General features: G+C 39.1%; 1 pseudogene; it reads left to right on the top strand.

Annotated features, from left to right (window-relative positions):
• Positions 1 to 3,544: 3,544 nt before the first annotated feature.
• Positions 3,545 to 4,095, top strand: LOC124986308 (nucleoside diphosphate kinase B-like; annotated as a pseudogene).
• The last annotated feature ends 1,905 nt before the right edge of the window (positions 4,096 to 6,000 follow it).

The following is a 6,000-nucleotide window of genomic DNA, read 5'->3' as shown; positions in this document are numbered from 1 at the left end:
AACCCATGTAGATGTCTGTTAATGGAAGAATGGATAAAGAAAATGTTACATACATACACCATGGAGTTTTATTCAGCCATAAAGAAGAATGATATTGTGCCATTTGCAGGAAAAATGGATAGAACTTGGGAGCATTAGGTTGAGTGAGATAAGTTAACTCAGGAAGTCAAGGGTTGTATGTTTACTCTTATATGTGGAAGCTAGAGAAGATAAAGGAAAAGAAAGATGAAGGAGATTTATGAATATCAAAGGGACTGGTAGAGCACAGGAAAGGGATCAGGGAGGAAAGTGGGGAGGGAAAGGGGAAATACTGGGGAATGATACTGACCAAATTATATTGTTATATCATGTGCATGTATGAATATGTAAACAAATCCCACTATTATGTATAATTAAAATGCACCAATAAAATATGGGAAAAACAAATAAAAAAGTCAAGATATTGCATGATACTTGTTGGCTTTCCAAAGAAACTGAATATCATATCCAGCACCTGGCAAAAATTTTTTTTGGATCCCCTAATGATAGCTTTCATAAAAAATATCTTCATGCTCCAACTTGGTTATCTGTTGACAGGGTCTCATTTTATATTTAACTTTGAAAATATATTTATAATCCTTTGAAAATATATTTACAGTAATCTAGACTCATTCTTCACACTTGCATCACTTTTCTCTTGCACAGCTGGATTTTATTTGATGCAAAAAGGAAAATCAGGGCTGGGGAGGTAGCTCAGTGGTAGAACATTTGCTTAGCATGTGCAAAGCTCTAGTTTCCACTCCTAGCACTGAAAGAAAAATCTGTTTTATGAAACATATTCCTAATAGGGCAAATTTCAGTTCTTACTAATGCTGACGAGAATTGAAAACTTTCCTTAGGTTCAATTGATCTGATGATTAAAAAGAATTTTCCACTGTCCAGCTCCTAGCTCCATATATTTGCAACCTGTTATCTCCTTTACTCCATAATTACTTCTGGTACCAAGTGACACCAGAGCATCAGGACCAATTCTTTGGCACTGCACCTTCAAGTCAGAATGTCCAGTCACAGCGCTGGGCACATCACACAGCAGAAGTTGTATGTTTCTTAAAACCATTTCTACACTGGTATATTTAGCAATAACTAGCCTCTACATAGAAGTGAGTAAAGAACACAAAATATATTGTAATAAGTTCCCACTAAATGTATCCTTAACTCATCTCCTTTTAGCATGTCATCTGACGTGGGAAAGTGTGATGAAAGAGAATTGGGAGTAGGAATAATTGACAGTATTAAATAATTTCAGTTAAAATAGCTTATTTTAGCAAAATTTATAGAGACCCATGGCAAATGAATATATTGCTAGCTTTTCTAGGATTTTACAATGCACCTGTACAAGTCAGGAACTGTACATCCCCTTCCCTTGAAACTTGTTGTCTTCTGAGGTACAAAGGAGGTGTTTGCTTGGAAATGTACAAAGGATGTATTATGTCAGAGGAGCATCTGCTTTTGTTTCAAAGACTAAGGAAAAAAAGGTTGCCTATTGATAGTGTGGAGTACTGAGGTGGATATTTCATATAGCCAAGAATTCTTGTCATCTTCTGATACCTTCCTACACTTAGGGAAGTTTGCATATTATGGATCTGATTTTCTACACTAAGGTCAGAACTCAGCCTCCCTTGCAGCTAGTAGTGCGTCATGTGACCTAGGCTTTCTCTGACTGACACACCCTAGTGAGACTGCTTTAGAGGTGAGTAAAGTATGCTCCCAATTTGCTTTTGTAGGTGGCAGCAAGATGTGCAAGGGTAAGTACCCAATCACAGGTAACGTCAGAGATGGAGGGAGCAGTAGATGCAGAGGCTTTGAGTCTCTGGTGTTTCATGTTCGTGGAAAAAGCACTACTGGTATCCATTTCAGGCCAATTTATTGTTTGTTTTTTGGTGTTCCCATCTTTGTGTCTGTCTCTTCAACAATCTCAAGTAGTACCTAATCATCTCGAAGAGATTATAATTCTGGCTGAACTAGCCAGACTAGTTTTAGTTGTTTGCAACAAGATTTGTACATGGTATCTTCACATATAAAAAGTGCTCACCCAATCTTACAATAAGAGGAAAACAAATTGAACTATAACTTTATGCCATTTTTCATCTATCAGATTGGCCAAGATCCAAAAGTTGCTGTGTAGGCATTGCCATGAGAAAACAGGTCCACTCATTGTTGACAAAAATGCAAACTAAAACAATTTTGAAGGAAGATAATGTGGCAGTATTGTTCAAAGTTTAAAACACAAATATCTTTTAACAAAAAAAATTTTATGACTATATTCTACCTATACATTCCTATGAACCACTGAATAAAAGTACAATGATTTAATTTTTGAATTATTTTTAAGTGGAAAGTATCAAAATCAGTGTAATGCTGTCAATTGGTAACTGGTAAGTATGTGGTGGAACATTCACAGAAAGGAGTAATATTTATCTGTTTCAAGGGAAAAACTCTCTACGGGAATCAGTAGACATATTGTTAAAGTAGAAAAGCTAGAAGTGGGCCAGTGAGCAAGAATGCCACCATCTGTAGGAAAGGAGTAGGCAAACAGAAATGTTTGCAAAGAGAATGTTTCTGGAGGAAGGCAGTAATTTATAATGTTCATCTCTGGTGAGTGAAGCTGGGTGGAGGACACTTTAGGATATGGTCACTTTTCAATGAATATAGGTTTGTAGCTTTTGAATTTCTTTCATTCATCTGGGCAACACATAACTAAGTGAGGACAGCTGTGTGCTGGATACTGAGGTGCATGGGACATGAACATTAACCAGATACTGGCTCAACCTTCAGGGAGCTAAATGGTAGACATGAAACTGATGATTGCATCATGTGTTAAGAGGTGGGTGTATGAGTCAGCTTTCTGTCACTGTGACAAATACTTGAAATAAATTAACTTAGAGGGAAAAAAGGTTTATTTAGGCTCATGGTTTTAGTCCACAGTCACTTGACCCTATTGCTTTTGGGCCTGTGGTGGCATAGTACTTTATGGCTGGAGTGCCTGGTAGTAGAATCTACTCATCTCATGGCAGCCTGGAAGCAAAGGGGAAGAAACTTGGATCTCCATAGACTCTTCAAGGGCAAATCCCCAGTGGTCTAACTTCCTTTCCTCTAGGCCTCACATACTGAGTGCTCCACCATCACCCAATAGTGCCACAGGCTGGAGAACAAGCCAGCAGCACGAGAGCATGATGGAGACATTCCAGATCCAAGTGATAGCACTTGGATAAGGATGTGCACAAGATGCTGTGGAAGTCAGAGAGGAAGCTCTTGAGAGACAATCTGAAAGCTTCCTGGAGAAAAAGCCACACAGAAATTGAACTGGAAATTAGGGAACAGAGCTATAGGCAAAGTGTTTTGAACATTAGAAGAGGAGGAAGATGGGTGGGGGGTAGGAGGAAGAAAGGAAGAGAATTAGAGGGAAAGTCATTGAGGCGTACAAGACCTTACTTTGCGGGATACAAAAGCTGACTTTGGGGGAACTTCAAGTACTTCTGAATAAGTATGGATCGGATTGGGGAAAATGTTGCAAGGTAAGTTAAAGAATTACTTAACGATATTATCCTTATAGTAAATTGAGTCCTTAAACCTAGAAGGTAGAAGGAGAATTCTGTGTAGAAATATACAGTAAGCGGTCATTGCCATCAAGCCCAATAGCGTGCAGCAGGGCCTGGTGGGCGAGATCATCAAGCGCTTCGAGCAGAAGGGGTTCCCACTGGCAGCCATGAAGTTCCTTCGGGCCTCTGAGGATCATCTGAAGCAGCACTACATTGACCTAAAAGATTGACCCTTCTTCCCAGGGCTGGTGAAGCACATGAACTCAGGGTCAGTGGTGGCTGTGGTCTGGGAGGGGCTGAACATGGTGAAGACAGGCTGAGTGATGCTTGGGGAGACTGAACCCAGCAGATTTGAAACCAGATACCATTCGAGGGGACTTCTGCATTCAAGTTGGTAGTAACATCATTCATGGCAGTTATTCTGTAAAAAAGTGCTGAAAAAGAGATCAGCCTATGGTTTAAGCCTGGAGAATTGGTTGACTACAAGTCTTGTGTTCATGACTGGGTCTATGAATAGAGATGGTCAAAGCAGGGTCCCCTTCAGCACAGCCAGAGGAGTCCTTGGGCACAGCTGTTCATTCCACTGACTTGGAAACAATAGCATAGATCATAGGGCTGATCATTCTTTTCTAAAGCATATTTACCAATAAAGCCTTTGAAACTGGGGAAAAGAAAAAGAAATATACAGTAGGAATTTTAAGGCACAGGGCAAGGCTTCATATTTAAACTAAGGCCCCAAAGAAAGTCTTGGAATCAATAGAAATGTATTCAGCTGTCAATAACAACAACAACAAAAATCCACACAGTGCTGTACAATAGTTATTATCATTATTTTATTTTTTATTTTTTTGGTACTGGGATTGAACTCAGGAGCACTCAACCACTGAGCAACACCCCCAGCTCTATTTTGTATTTTATTTAGACACAGGGTCTCACTGAGTTGCTTAGCACCTCACTTTTGCTGAGACTGGCTTTGAACTCACGATCCTTCTGCCTCAGCCTCCAGAGTCGCTGGGATTACATTTACATAGGCCTGGAATAGGCATCTCAGTGTTTTTGTAGTAGCTCAGTGATGTTGCCAAGGTATCAGGATTCTTTTGCTTTTACCTCTGTATTCTTGGAGAACACACAGTTGCCACTGCCAATGCTGGTATCATGGCTTAAATTCAGGGTCTAAAGAGGAGGCGAAGGGGATGGGGAAGGGTCTTTTCTAGTTGAGGCTTTTTTGCTTTATAGATGAGGAAACTCCTTTACAGATTTGCTCTCATATCTCATTAGCTATGCTTCCCCTTTCCATGCACCACTGTTAAGGGAATCAGATTACACTTCTTGGTATAGACAAGTTATGATTTATTGCTTGGGGTGTGTTAAATTTCCATCCTCAAGATTGAGACGCATCCATATATTGTGTGTATAACGTAGAATGTTTTAACAGAGGAGAGGAAGTGAGGGCAAGTTTGTCATCAGCCTCAATTTAGAAATGAGACAACCTACCAAGTGGTCTAGAACTTGTCATTATTTCTTGATATCATCAGAATTTTTTCATTTCTTTCCATACCCATTCCTGACCCTGTCCAAATATGGAACAATTTTATGACAGTCGAACTAGAACCACATCTGTTGGGCAATTCCGTGTTAGTTTTCTGTTGCCATGTAACAAATGACCAAAAACTTACTGGCTTAAAACAGGACAAATCTGTGGTCTGACAAATTTCCAAATCCAGACAGAGTTTTGAGGTGTTCTGCTCAAGATCTCACAAGGCCACAAACAAGGTATCAGCAAGGCTGTAATCTTGTTTGATCCTGTGGGACCTCTTCTGAGTTCACTGGTTGGAAGAAATCAATTCCTTGTGGGTTGAGGACTGAAGCTCAGGTCCTGGAGGTTGACCCTTTGCAATTCACAGGGAGGCTGTTTATTCCTTCCAGATGAGCACAGGAGAAATCATTCCCTTCACTTGACTACATCGAATCTCACAAATGTAACTTATTCAAGGGAATAACTACTTCTTCCACAGACCTGCCTACACTCCAGGGGAGGGATTTACACAAGGTGTGTGTACTGGAGGCAGACATTTTGGGGGTAGAAATGCCTGGACTTCTATTTGTAGTTTTGTTTTTTTGTTTGTTTCTTCTCTATTAACAGTCGCTACACATTTTCATTTTTATTTTAGTACTTTATATGACAATTACTATCTGACATGTTTCTTTTCCCAATAATTTTCTAAAAAATCAATTATTTTAACTAAGAGTTAACTCTTCATTCTATCATTTCCATATCTTCCTAGGACCTTGACAGATAGTTTTAATTTGATGACAACTTACATATTAAGAGGGGAAAAAATAAAGATTTTATGGTATTATTTTGCAAAAATAACAAAAATTTTATTTAAAATTTTTCCTCTACTAATTTTCTAGTAAGTAC

This window comes from Sciurus carolinensis, chromosome 6 (assembly GCF_902686445.1).
Source record: "Sciurus carolinensis chromosome 6, mSciCar1.2, whole genome shotgun sequence".
Classification (NCBI taxonomy): Eukaryota; Metazoa; Chordata; class Mammalia; order Rodentia; family Sciuridae; genus Sciurus; species Sciurus carolinensis.
The sequence above is the reverse complement of the archived record's forward strand: the minus strand, read 5'-3'. Positions and strand labels throughout refer to the sequence as shown.